Here is a 14,523-nt window from a genome sequence, read left to right on the forward strand (position 1 = left end):
TGCCCCGTGCCCAGCACTGGGCAGTGGAGCTGCTCCCCATCTCCTGAGGGCCCTGGCCCCTTCTCCCAGGAGCTCAGCCCCGGGCCTTTGGCTCTGAGTCATTTTTCTTGCCTTTCTAGGTCAAAATATGGTTCTTTGAAGGACAACAAACATGAGCAGTGTCAGTTGTGTGGGGCCCATGAAGGGCTTCTCTGTGGTGCAGAGGGGATCAGGGACAACTCCCTCAGTGGGGACGTTCCTCATTCCCCCTCTTGGGGACACTGGGTCTCCCTGCCACTGGGACATGCTGTGACTGGGAACAGTGGGAACAGGAGTCTGTGGGAGCACTTAGGTCTTCTTCTGATGGTTGGAGCCAACCCCACATTGAAATCTATGAGCCAAAGCTGGAAGTGATGTGCAAGAAGGACTGACACTGTTGAGCATTGTCTAATTTGCTGTGTAGTAAAATAAATAAAATATACTATGTTGATTGTAATGACAAGTGTAGAATTTACCCACCCTGACTTGGCAACTAAAAGAGACATCTGAGTCTGAATGAAATCTCAAGAGTTGTGTTTATTCTCCAAGGATGGGCTTAACCTCTGGAAAAGGATTTATTTGACTTTTGGGGCACTGCTGGCAACCTGGGAGGAGCAGCCCTTCAAAGGCACCGATCCTGTTGTTGGCTGGACGGTGCCCATGGAGACTGTCTGGGCTTTGGGTGTGCAGCATTTCTCTAACATGCCAAACTTTCTCCTTGGAAGGCAATTGCAGCTGTCACAGTAACATTTGGCCCTGTCCTGGCCATCCCACTTTGCAATTCACTGAAGTCTGAAAGCCATGAGTCTGCTTCCTACCTGCATGACACTCACCAAGCTTTAAGTGGTAGATACTTTGGAACATGATTACTGGCTCCTGGAGATTACTGTATAATTACACTTAATGAACCTCAAAGTAATTACCATGTAACCTGGATTGTGGTTTATGGAACAGAAATAACTGAGCATTTACACAGCAATGGGCTGCTGCCCAATTACCCTGTAATTCTCATCCTCTGGCCCAGGCTTGGTCATTATGTTATGATCTCTCTTGGCCCCCTTGTCTCTTACATCTTCTCTCACTACCTGTGCCCCTCTTGGGAACGACTCCATGGCACCAGCTCAGCTTTGCCCTGGAGGTGTTTACACAGGAAATCAACCCAGAGAGTCTCTCCAAATAGGTCCTTCCAGGACTTCCAGTTTATATGATTTATGTCTTAGGGAATGCTTATCACAGAATTACAAGATAGGGCACAAACCCAAGAGAAAAATATGGAATGAGGTTGTTGTGGGCGGATTTTGTCAGGTTTAGCTCTGACAAGGTCCACACCGGACCCTGCTGCTGGATTCCCTGAGAAGCCCAGGTGCTGTGGCAGGTCCTGGTGTGGCAGGGTTTGTCCCCTGACACTGAGGGCAGCATTCCCTCCTCCAGTTATTACACAGGGATCTGGATGCAGGTACTCTGTGCAGAGATTTGAGCTGATGAATCTGCTCCTTCAGGACCCAGGAAGGGTTCATGCTGTCTGATAGTTGGCAGTGCTGGCACTCAGCAGGGGAAGAGCACAGGGCTGGCAGTGAGACCCTGAGCTCTGCCTGCCCAGTGCCGGCCCTGCAGAGTGGTGGCAGGGTCACACCAGAAGCTGCTGTGCCTGTCCCAGGGCCCAGCAGCGCAACAGGAGTGGTGTCCCGTCCTCACATCTATTAGGCAGGAGAGCTCTGGCAGACTCTCTTCTCATCCTTCTCCAAGCAGATCAGTGCTTTTCCTCAGACTTCCCTGCTTGAGCCCAAATTGATCTGTTCAAGGATAAATAGCCCAACACATGACTGCTGATAGCCTCACTCTTGCCTTGTAGCTCCCTATCAGCTGCTTGGGTGCTCTTGGCCAGTGTCTGTAGATGGCACTGCCAGGTTCCATCAGGGCCTGGCTGAGGGCTCTCACTGCACAGGCTTGGTTACCAGGGGCAGGACTGGTAATGACACATCTCTGCTGCTCGGGAAGATACAGGAGTGGATTTCCCAAGTGAACAAGCAATGGGAAGTGCAGGCAGGACCCCACTGCGCATTTTCAAAGCACCAGTCAAATCTGATTAACCTCCAGATCCCTGCAATGGCTGAAATCAGAGGCATTAGCAGCCTAAGTCAACTGACAGCCCCAAGTTATACACATAAGGTGCATAATACCTTTAAAAATTTCACCCTGCAGTGACTCCCTGAAATCAGAAGGAGATTCCACAGAGCTGCAGAGGTCATTCAAGGCTGGGTGTCTGCCTGTGCCACTTCCCTCCCCTGCACCACAAACTGGGGCTGGGATGAGCCTGTGTGATGCCAAGGGATGGTCCTTGGAGAGGAGGCTCTGTGAGCCCCAGCCCTGAGCGACATTCAGCCCACCACTGCAGTGTCACTGCCACTGTGGAGGCTTCCTGTGATGGGACAGTGCTGTTTCTGTGAGCCGCCAACAGATGGAAAATATTGCCCAGCAGAGAGGAGCCTTGGCTCACCTGTGATTCACTAACAGAACAAGGGATCTTAGATCTGCAACCGGTATTATTTACAGGGAATAATTCATCGTGCTGTAATATTTGCTCCTGTCTTTAAAAATGTGTTTCCAGCCTGCACCTCTTCCAGGCAGGCTGGTCTTTCATCAGCAGATGAAGGTTCTGTTTGTACCTCCCCATGTGAACAAGTACGTGCAGGACCAGCTCTTCCTGAGCGAACACACAGCGCTCCCAGCCCTGGCAGCATCCTGGGGCCTCCCTCCCCTCTGCACTTGACACATACAAAGAGCATTCATTGTGTTCAGCAGCTCCTGCTGGGTAAAAGCCCGTCTTGGAATGCTGGCAGCCACTGGGCTTGTTGGAAAAGTGGAAATGCAACCAGGTGTAGTCCTGCTGCTGCACCACGGCTGCCAGCGACCCCGTTCTGTTCTGTTCTGTTCAGAGGAGACAATGCCTGTGCTCGCTCCTGCCTGGCTTCCTGGGTTTGGGGAGGTGAGCCTCCCTCCTGGAAAGAGCCCAGCTGCTGTGGGGAGCAGGTCCCTGGGTGCTGCTCACAGGTGGCAGCTCTGGATCATGTGCTGCTCTCACCCTGACGTGTCCCCAGGGCAGCTCCCGGCCCAGCTCTGCCCAGTTCATGGGGCTCAGCTGGATGGAGGGGGCTGGGAGAAACCAGCACTCAGGATGGCCCTCAGGTGCCATCTCTTCCCTGCAGTGGGGCCACTCTTCCCAAAGCCCAGACCCAAACCATGATGTGAAAAAATTCCCCTGTCCCTGTAGCCCCACAGTTCTCTTCACAGAGAAATGTAATCCCAAGAATATTTCTGGGATTGACATTCTCTGAACCTCAGAGAAAGAAAACACAATTCTTATCATTTGCTGTGCCTGTGTTTGTGCAAAAGCAGAATGCAATATGGAGATTGTTTACCCAAAATGATGATGTTTTGTTTCCTTGGCCTGTCAGAGCCAGGTGTGTGTGTGTGTTGGGACAGTCATGAGATTCAGTGCAGGGTGTGCAGCTGTGTGCAGGGTTGAGTGCTTGGCAGATTCAGTTTTACATGTATAGAATAATACAGTGTAATAAAGTAATTAATTAGCCTTCTGATATCCATGGAGTCAGATGGACATTCTCTCTCCCTCATCAATGTTGGAGTTGCCATTGATTTGCAATATGTCCCTTCTTCTTTCACAGAACTGGAGCTGGGCTCTAGTCCAAGCAATGGCCCAGAAACAGCATTCAACCTCCACCAGGGTGCTCCTGTCCATGGGGAAGTTTCTGTTCATGTGGTGAAATCCAGTCCTCAGGTGTTTCCACAGGTGCTGTCAGGCTCCATCTGGCCCAGACATCTCCTCTCTGCCTGCTGCCAATGGGGAATTTGGCCCAGCCCATGTTCCTGCTGGTGGTTCTCCAGAGCTTCTTCCCCAGGACTCAGATTGGAAGGACTCACAGCTCAGTGGGTCAGGGATGATTTTGCTTTTTTACTCCAGTGGCAATGAAATTTCCTCTCCTGAGCATCAGGGAACTGCCCACCAATCACAAACCCTCTCTAGGAGCTGGTGGATGTAGGAAGGGTTGAACCTTGAAGGGTTCCCTTCCTCTCCCTGCCTTCCCTGAGGTACTTGGGCAATGCTTTGCTTCCCCAGCTCCACACTCTGCCGCCTTCTCACTGCTTCCAGATTTGGGATGAAGCAGGGAAAGCTGCAAAAAGCCACTTCACTGTTCCCACTGCACTGCTGTGGCACAGGCTGGGGTGGCCCAGGAGGGCTCTTGGCCCAAGGGAGCTGGACCTGGCAGTGCTGCCCCAGCCCTGGGGTCTGACCAGTCCCTCCCAGTGCAGCTCTGATCTCCACTGAAAGTCCCAGCAGTGTCCAGAGTGTGGCTGTTCCCCCCAGGACTCCTGTTGGCTCTCCTGTCACTTTGTGTGTGACCTGTGGGGTTTCCCACATGAACAAGCTCATTGGTTGTTGTTCATCCTTAATAACTCAGCACAGAAATTTCCTTTTACTTCTCCCTCATTCCTATCCCAGGGAATAGGAAAATTCCTCAGCACAGGCATTGTCTCCCTGGAATAATTAAAGGAATGATTAAAGGACAACCCTTCCCTCCCCAGCACTTTGATTTCATCCATTTCTTATCCAAAACACCAGGAATCTTCCCCTGGATCAGCTCAAATATCCCTTTCCCATGCCACAAGGAGCTCCTGCTCTCCCAAAGAACCCAGGAACAAAATTAGAAATCAGGGAGAAAAAGCAACCGAGGGAAAGGACCCTCCAGCCCCAAATTAATCCCTGAATTCTGCTGTTTACTCAGGGAAGGAACACAAGGATTTTTTTTCTCTCCTCCTTTTTTTTTAAAAGGACAGGAGTGCTGTCCTTTTTGGCACAAAGGAAATCAAGGGCAGCATTCCTTGGTGGAAGGATGGCAACACACCATGGCCATGGCTATACCAAGTAATAGCGAAGCCTCACAACAACAAAAATAAATTAAAAATAATTAAGCATGACATAAAGGAGTTTTCCCCATTATCAAGGGCTTTTGAAAGTGAAATCAGTCAGACAAGGGGTTCAGAACTGATGTGCAAGAGCAATGGCTATGAATAATCCCTTTCCTGAGCTAGGCTCAAAGCTACCAGCTCTAGCATGGCAGTGGGATGGCAGGAAGAGCCTTGTCTGTTCTTCTACTTGAGATGAAAGCCTCTGAAAGGTCACCCAGTCTGCCCAAGACAGTGAACTGGCTGGCTTTCCATTGTTTTTATTGCTAGAGGGAGCCTATAGCTTCATATTTGGAAGATCTTAACCAACACTGTTGTTTATTTAGAAATAAAAGTAAGTTGACATCAAAGGCCCAGTTATTTTGGGCTTTAACTGCCAGGGTGATTTGAAGCTGACAGCAAGCAGCCTGGAACTATTAATATCTTCAGTCATCCCAAAAGGAGAGAAGGAGGGGAAAGAGTCTCAGGTCAATTTTCTGCCTGTTAGGGACTATTAGTGGTTCCACACAGGAAGCCAAAAAAAAAAATTATATAGTACTATAAATTCTTCCATAAGCCACAAAACACCACAAATTTGCAGCTAATAAACCTGAAGATGAAGTGAGATTAGAAACTGGAGATGGGACATTTGCTGACTATTTCAGTCCCAGTGGGGTTGGAGATGTTACCATGGTACCTGGAGGGGACTTTGTGCAGCCTCCTCTGAGGACCTGCATTTTCCACCTGTCCTGAGCTGGCACCTCATCAAGCTGCCAATAAATGTAATTACTGCCTCTGCTAGTTGTGCTGGTTACTGTGGGCAAATCAAGCACTGGAAATGATTTAATTGGTAGTCTGGAAGCCCAAGGGGGCCATGGTGACCATGTAGTTTGACCTCTTGCCCAGAGCTGAGCAGACAGCTTTACCCAGACTCCATACACCCAGTCATGGCTTGCCAGATCAGTTCAAATATGAAAAATAACTGCACAATCTGGTGCCATATTTTATGGGATCACAGATTCATTAAGGTTAGAAAAGCCAAGATCATTGGGTCCAAGCATTAACCCCACACTAGAACTGTCCCTAAGCACCACAAGTGGTTTTTTGAATGCTTGCAACACTCGATGTTGTGTAGCACCAGCCCAAAGCCCACTCTCCTGGCAGTGGCTATCATGGCAATGGTCCCCTGAATGGGGAATAATTAGCATTGACTTTGTGATTGCAAAAGGCTGAATAATTGCTTTATTCTTCTATATTATACTATTCTATACTATCCTATACTATACTATACTATACTATACTATACTATACTATACTATACTATTAAGAAACTCGTAACTCTTACAGACTGCCTGTAACTTAACTTTAACTTAATTGGTCAATTAATCTAAACACTATCTAGTGTCTAATTAAGAAACTACTCTTTGCTAAACAATTTCTATAACACATTCCACATGTGCACAACAACAGGCGCAGCAAGTGGAGATAAGAATTGTTTATTTTTCTCTTCTCTGAACTTTCTTACAGCTTTTCACAGCTTCCCAGGAAAATCCTGGGAGAGATCTATGTCTCTCTCTGTTCAGAGGATATGTGATTACCACAGGTGGCAACAGTGTGTGTGTGCCCTTGTGTAGCCATGTTTCTCCTCACAGAGAAAAGCAAAGCGATACTCCCAAGAACATTTCTGAGATTCACATTCTCTGACCCTCAGAGAATGATCATAACAATTCTTGTCTCATTTGCTATGCCTGTCTTTATGCAAAACTAAAATGCAATATAAAAATTGTTTACCCAAAGTAATAGCGTTTTGTTTCCTTGGCCTATCAGGACCAGGTGTGTGTGTGTGTCAGGACTGTTGGCTGACAGACACGAAATTCTGTACAGTTGTGTGCAGAGTTGAGTGCTTAGCAAATTCGATTTAGATATAACATAGTGTAATATAATATAAAATAATATACTATAATAAAGTAATTAATTTGCCTTCTAATAAAATAAAGTCAAATGCATCATTCTCTCCCCGTCTTCGAGAATAAAAATATCCACTATGCCCAGCTTGGTCTGGGGGATGAGATGCTGCCAGTGCTGTAAGAAGTGAGAGGAGGCAAGGGGGATGTGGAAGGACCCAGAGCACTTGTCTGGCTCCAGACAATGTCCCCATTCCCTAAGGAAGAGGGGGGTGTCCACATGCACCACAGAGAGGTAAGACCCCGCCATGGGATTCATCTGCTAGGGTCAGTGTTTTCACTGGGACATTAATCATGCCCTAGAAAACCCCTTTTTTCTTTTTTTGCCAGTTATAAGGAGAAACCAGGTTATGATGGAACTTGAGAAGTGCATGTGTGTCCCAAAGGAGCAGAGATGGGCTGCCCACTGAGGGAAGGTTGTCAGGTACTTGGGGTACTTGATTCCTGCCAGGAGCAAGCAGCAATCTCTGAACGAGGATTCATTCTGCTGGCCTGGAAACGTCTCAGCCTCTCACTGACAGGGTGCTGCAGCACTTTACAGGGTTTCTGTGGCTCTGATGGTCCATTGCTGACTGTCTATGGGTTGTGCCTTGCACCCCTGCAGCCACCAGTCCCTCCCAGTGCAGCTCTGACCCCCACTGAACATCCCAGCAGTGTCCAGTGTGTGGCTGCTCCACCCAGGACTCCTGTCTGCTCTCTGACTGACAGAGGTGGTGGATAAATGTTTGATGTATTAACACTCTGCCATGCACATTCAGACACAAAGGGACCTCGTTTCTGGGTGCTGGGACACACAGAAACACCCACGAGCTGATGGCTCAGGAGGCAGGCAGGGAGGAGGGGAAGGAGAGGAAGGCAAAGCTCAAGGAAGCCTGGACTACAGCAGAGCATTCCCCAACTGCAGGAAAGAAGCTGGGGATTTATACCTGCTCCCCAAAGTGCACAAATGGCTGGGGATCAGCCCCTGGAGCTCTGCTGCTGGCAGGAGGGAGCGTGGGATGGAAGCAGAACTCCTGTGCATCAGCACATCCATGGGGGAAACGTGCCCCCAGCTGCCTCTGCTGCCCTTCTGCTGCCTGCACAGGCATCACTTCACAGCACACACCTCAGGAGGAAGAGGCATGGACAGCTGCTCCAGGAAAGGCTCTGGCAACAGGAAAAGGCTTTGGGCAAAAGGAAGCCCAAAGAGCAGAGGAGCTGAGGATGGGTCACAGCATGTGTGCAGACTCAGAGGCTGGAGTTGGAGAGCCCCAGTGCTGCTGGTCATTGCAAGAACAGTGGCAGGAGAAGGCAGGCTGGAGAGCTGGCCAGAAGCAGGAGAGGGTGTGAGGGTCTGGTGGGCAAAGGGAGAACAGGGAGAGTCCTGCAATGGAGATGAGCCTTACAGCAGAGCCATAGAAAAGTACAGCACCTCCAGAACCACCTTTTCACCTGAACTGCCTTCACTTTCTCCCTTTTTTTCTTTGTAAACCTGCAAAATATCGTGTCTGACTGGGCTTGTGTTCTACCAAAGCTCAGCGTGGTTACAAGGCACCAACAGGTTCAGAGCTGAGCTGCACCAGGGAGGGCACATTCCTGTAGTCCAGGCTCCTGCCTTAGGGGGAGAAGCTGCAGCACAGCACACAGATGCACACAGGAGGGCTCAAGGAGACACCCAGTCAGTGCCAGGTGTGTTTGCCAGTTCAGTTTTATAGGTGACTCTCACTGTTTGGAAAAGTCACTTTCCACTTACACAGTGATCAGAGCAGTCAGGGAGCTTTACAGCTCTGTTCTTAGGCTGGGCACAGGGACCTGTGCAGCCAGGGCCCTGAGCTGTGGCCCTCTTTCCAAAAAGCCACATGTCCCCTTCCTTTCCCTGTCCCCTCAGTCTGGGTACCTGAGTGCCTTAGGTTGCAAGATGTGGCTGGGGGTGTGCATTCTATCCCCATCTGTCAGAGCTGGGGCAGTTCTCTGCTGTCCATGGGGCAGTTTTCTTTATCTCTCCCACAGCCAATCCTCCCTCCAGGAGATCTCTGCTGTCCATGGCCAGTGAGTGTCCCTGCAGGGCTGATCCAATTCCAGCATCCCATGGGGAGATGCTCTGCCCAGGGGAGGAGCCAAGCATTCCTACCTGGATCCAATCTGAGCCTGGCACAGCACAGCAGCCTTTGCCCACTGCATTGCCAGAGGAGCAGCTTTCTGCTGCCCTGCATTGCCAGAGGGAGCCCAGGCCCATCTGCAGCAGCCCTGGAGCTGCAGAGGAAAACTCCCCCCTTGTGCAGGATCCCTGCTCCAGCAGCAGCACAGCTGGCACTGCAGGAGGGCTGAGCCCCCATGGGATGGGGCTGTGCCACCCCCTGACACACAGGGGGGCAGGGCCTATTTCTGACTTTGTTACTGTTGTTTTATATTACTGCATTTCTATGTTTTTTCCCCCTAATAAAGAACTGTTATTCTTGCTTCCATATTTTTGCCTGAGAGCCCCTTATTTTCAAAAATTATAATTTGGAGGGAGGGGGTTTGCATTCTCCATTTCAGGAGAGGCTCCTGCCCTCCTTAGCAGACACCTGGCTTTTCAAACCAAGACACTGAGCCTCTCCTGAAGTCCCTCCCATCCTCTGGCAGGGCAGCTTGGGATCACACAAGCAAGCTCTGGTGAGCTGCCAGGGGACCCATGGTGACACTGGAGCATCAGGATGCTGAGGAAGTACCAGAGAAGCTCAGTGCAGCAAACAGGGTGTCCTTGAGGGGTCAGATCCATCAGCTGCTTTAGGAATTGTACAGATTTGGCATTAACATCAAGAGACTCCACAAAAGGCTTCAAATTAAACATGCTGATGGAGAGAAATCCACTTGAGGAGCAAGGTACCATTTGACAGACAGTTTTCTGGGAGAACAGCAAAGCCTGCCTGGCCCTTAAAGTGTTAAAGAACCCTTGTATGAGCTGTGCTGGAGATATTTCCCATTTCCTTCTTCCTGCCTTCATTGCCCAAGGTGTACTTTATATTAATTTTCTTACTTTCTTTTTTTTTTTTAATAGAAAATCCAGCTCTCCAGAGGAGTTGGTAGGTTCCAGCTCTGCTCTGCATTTACAGACTCGACTAATTACCCAGATAATGGGATGGGTGCTGTGGTAAGGGCATTTCCTGTGAGGCAAGGTTAGGCAGATAAAGTGCCTGGAGCCAGAGGGTTTTGGATTCAGCCCTTCTGGGAGACGTTTCTAATTTATTAGTGCTATTTTTTAAAAATAAATTAAAAGGTTTTTAAATGAATGCAGATTTGCTCTTTCCAAGTGATTTATCTCCTTTGTGTGATGGGTGGAGGAGCTGGCAGGGATGCAGAGGGGGAGGGAGAATCCAGGCAGAGAGGAAACAGCAGGGTCATCTCAGGTGGAGGGGATGGGCAGGGCTGCGTGGCCTCCCTGAGCACGTCCATGGCAGAGACCGGCTGGAGATTTCCCAGAGGAGCAGCACTTCTGGGGCAGATTGTTCCTATTTTGGCTGCAGCCCGGAGGCCTCCAGCACTCCGAGCTGGTCCTGGGGAGCAGCCATTCATTCCCCAGCCCTGCTTGTGCCCCAGGAGTCGCCTTGGCCCTGCTGGGGCTGGCTGGGAAGGCAGGACACTGCCAGGACAGGCTTCTGCTCTCTGCCAGCACCAGGGGCTGGCTGTGTGAGTGTGCCAAGGCAGGCGAGCCCTGGCCCTGTCCTTGCTCCCTGGGACCCGGCCGTGTCCATGACAGGGCCCATGGCAGGGCCACAGCTCTTATTGTGCATTTTCCCTTTGTCTCAGCAGCTCCAGACAGAGCTCTGAGCAGGTGTTGGGGAATGTTGTTGGGGAAGATGAAACAGGAAAGCCTTATAAATATGATTGCCTGGCAAAAGATTTGGAGAATATGGAAACTATAAGTGAGATTGAAACAAAAGCAAGCTTTGAGATACCTCAGTTACTGAACAACTGGAAAACAATGGTGTGGCTGGCTGAAGGTGATCCTCTTTTGATGGAACAACACCCTCTGCTTGCAGACAGGCCCAAGGGTCAGAGCAGACCCTGCTGGCTTGGCAGAAGGGGTGAAAAGAGGAGTTTTTAGAGTTTAAAATGTAACACAGTATGGTGATGTAATGATTCTTATAGGCTGTATGCAAATGCTATAGGATTTGTATGTTGTACTAGATTGGTTAGTGAGAATTAGAATATTCAGCACAGAAGAAGATTTATTGTATTGTAATGGGAACTTTGTCCTCTTATTCTTCACTCCCTCTCTCCCTCTTTGGGGCTTCTCTTTGGGGCCTGCTCCAGCTGTGGCTGGCAGCTCCCAGCAGGGCCCTGCACCCAGGCCCTTTGCAATAAACCCCAAGTTCCAAGCCCTGGCTTCAGAGATCTCTCGTCTCCATCCATCCCCACAATCCTACCCCCGTTGCTCCTACAGAATGTGAGGTGGATTTTGTGGTGGGGACCCTGCACATGCCTTGCCAGGGTGCTGCCTGGCACTGCCAGCCCAGCTGAGCCACAGACCTGCCAGAGCCACTGCTGCTGCCCTCCTGCCTTGTACCAGAGCCCCAGGGACTCTCATCCTCATCAGGCTTCCTGCTGTGTGAGTGTGTGACAGTCAGCCACCAGGGCCACCACCACCCCTCTCCCTGCCTGGACAAAACAGCCTGATGGGAGAAAAAAAGCTTCCTTCTTTTCTTCAAAGGAGAGATCCCGTCCCAGGGCCATCCCACGGATCTTCCCAAATCCTCCACCAAGGCAGTTGTGGAAGTGATTCATTGAAAATGCCACTGGGATGGGATCTCCAATGTGTCGCTTCCACAACTGCTTTGGTGGAGGGTTTGGGAAGATCCCTGAGGAGCCTCTGTCCCCTTCCAGCTGCACTCTCCACTTGCTCTCTGGGGTGTGCTCTGCTCTGCCATGGGGACACTGAGGGCTGAGGGCTGCCTGATAGCAGGGAAGGGGGCAATGCTGAATGATGGTGTGTGTGCTGCTGTTTGGAGATGGAATTTGGGGCCAGCTCTGAGGGACGCACACACACAAACACCTGTGGTTGCATAGGTTCAGGTCAGCTTCCCCTCCCATCCCTCTGCACAGAGCAGTGACCTGGAGCTTGGTCATGCAGGGGGGCTTCACTCATTCCCCTTCAGCTGTGATCCATGAAATATTCATATTTTGGGGACACAGAGGGATAAACTCAGTGTTATCACAATCTGCCTAATGAGGCCAAAGTTGAGCACTGTGAGGTGAGGGTATCCTGAGAGGGTGAGGCAATTGTTCATCAGCCTTTGGACTGTGCTCAGACTAATAGCAAAGCTCAGGGTCCTTAGGACACTGCTCAGCTTTCCAGCTGAAGGTGGTAAGGAGGAAACCTGGGCATGAGACCAGACTCTCTGTGGAAATTGATGTCACAGGGATCCATGCCCTCATGAGATATCATGAGATTTCTCACGTCATGAGAAATCCTTTCCTCCCAGAGCAGAGGGGAAGCACCATGCAGGCCTTTGGCTATTCCTCTGAAACCACAGCCACACTCTCCCTAGCTCTGCCCCAGCCCTGAGCACAAGGTCTGGTGGTCCCAAAAACCATCTCTGCCATTGCAGGGATGCTCCTGGCTGCAGCTGAACTGCTCCTTCCGTCAGCTTTCCCATAATACTTCTACTCACCAGGCTTATGACACACAACAAATCTCATCACAGAATCATGGGATGGTTTGGTTTGGAAGGGATTTTAAAGATCATCTCTCTTCAAGCCCCTGCTGTGGGTAGGGACACCTCTCACTAGAAGATGTCTAAACCCCTTGCCCTTCTTGCTGCTTTGTTAAAGACTGAGAGATAAGTCTAAGACAATCAGGAAATGTAGAAGTCAAGATCTTTCCATCCAAATGGCAGAAACAGGTGATGCTGCCAGATGTTTTACAGCAGGAGTTAAACATCCCAAAGGAGGATACACCATGAGGCAGGACTGACAGGGGAGATCTGGAACAGGGAAGCAATGCAAAGAGCACTGGGTCTGCAGTCTCAGCTCTTGGCATGCCTTGCACCTACTTTTTGCAAGAGATGGTGCTTCTCTTGAGTCTTTTTCATTTCACCTCCCCATACCTCATCCTCTCAGGATATCCTCATCCCTCTGTGCCAGGCCATTTGCCATGGTCCAGACATTCACCTTGGCCACCTCTAGCCATGCCAGGGGGTGATGGATGTCCTTCCCTTGGTGTTTTGGGTCTCCATGCCCAGCAGGGCAGTGCTGTCTCCTCCCTGCATTTCCTGTGAGCATCCCCTCACCTTATACCTTGTGTGGAGGATACCATGAGTCTGTTACCCAAAGGGGCTACAGGAAGAATGTGTCACATCAGGATATTTACACTCCCTTTTACTCCATGTCTTTGGGAAAGGGCTAAAAAATGCCAAGCTTCTCCCACTCTGACCATCAAATCCCTGCTTCCTGGGGCTTCTTCCCAAAACCTGCAGGGCTGTTCTGTGCCATCTCTCAGGCTGGTGGGAGCTGCAGAGGGAATCTCACTGCTTTACAGGGCTGTTTCGAAACCCCTTTGGAACCTGGCCCAGGCTCTGAGCTGCTTCCAGCCTACCTGCCAGCTCTTCTTCCCAGAAAGAGAAGGCTGGAGGGGCGGCTGGGGAGCAGCCAGGTCTTGCCCTGACAGAGAAAATTCTCTTGGAGCTGCTTTCTCCAGTTTCATGCTGGTATTTGACTCATTGAGGCCTGGTGGGTGCTGCACATCTGCCTGTCCCCCATCAGTGAGGAGAGCGCAGAGCTGCTCTTGCTGTGCGCTTGGCAGAGCTGACTTGTGCACAGGAGCTGCAGGTCAGTGCAAGGGAAATGTGAAGTAATTCATCTGGCTTCACCTCTTTCTAGATTTGCTGCCCTCCTGAAATATCAGGGCCAAGCCCTCTCCAAGAGCAAAGATGCTCCTCTGGGATCTATTTTTGCAGAAATGCTGGGACTTGGAGCAGGTGAGCAGTGTGGATGTACTTATGCAGCTCACACATTGCTGAGACCTGCACGGGGCAGTGCCTGCTGCTTCTCTCAGGGTTTTGGCATTTAATAAAAATAGAAGTTTTCCTGTCTAGCTGAATATGAGAAGAAATATTTCCCTTAGGGAGACAGAGGTTTGTGCACCTAAAACTTCCCAGGCTCTTCTGAAAAACCTGAAACAATGTTTTCCATTCAAATATTACAGTTCTTCAACTATTGTGCCTGGTTTATAATCAGCATCTGGCCACAAATACTCATTTTAGGAACCCTGGAGAAATTTCTGTCTTCACCAACCCTTACCATCCTGCTGCCTTCCAGGAGGTAACACCCACGGGGTAACTGAGAGTATGGTTTGGCCTCCACAAGCCAAGAAAATGAAGTGCTAATGTACAACAGAATGTAATAATAATTTGAGTTAAAGGATAAATGTGGAGACTGTAATCGTCTCCACATGCACAGGAGCTGAGAGCTGGAAGGTAGATGCAGGTCTAGCAGCTTGGCTGGGACAGTGCAAGCAAAAGTTTGGCAGTTTTTAGCCCCAGAGCTTGCCCAGCTTTGGTCAGCAGACAGGTGGGTGCTAAGGATTGACATGGAGGTGGCTCCACTTGAGGAACACCCA

At 50.0% G+C, this 14,523-nt stretch overlaps 1 protein-coding gene across 1 annotated transcript in view; it reads right to left on the reverse strand.

Moving 5' to 3' along the window:
- Positions 1 to 14,523, reverse strand: part of LGR6 (leucine rich repeat containing G protein-coupled receptor 6) — a 174,030-nt gene that overhangs the window by 34,616 nt on the left and 124,891 nt on the right. The window lies entirely within an intron of this gene.

The sequence above is a fragment of the Geospiza fortis genome, unplaced genomic scaffold (assembly GCF_000277835.1).
Source record: "Geospiza fortis unplaced genomic scaffold, GeoFor_1.0 scaffold26, whole genome shotgun sequence".
NCBI lineage: Eukaryota > Metazoa > Chordata > Aves > Passeriformes > Thraupidae > Geospiza > Geospiza fortis.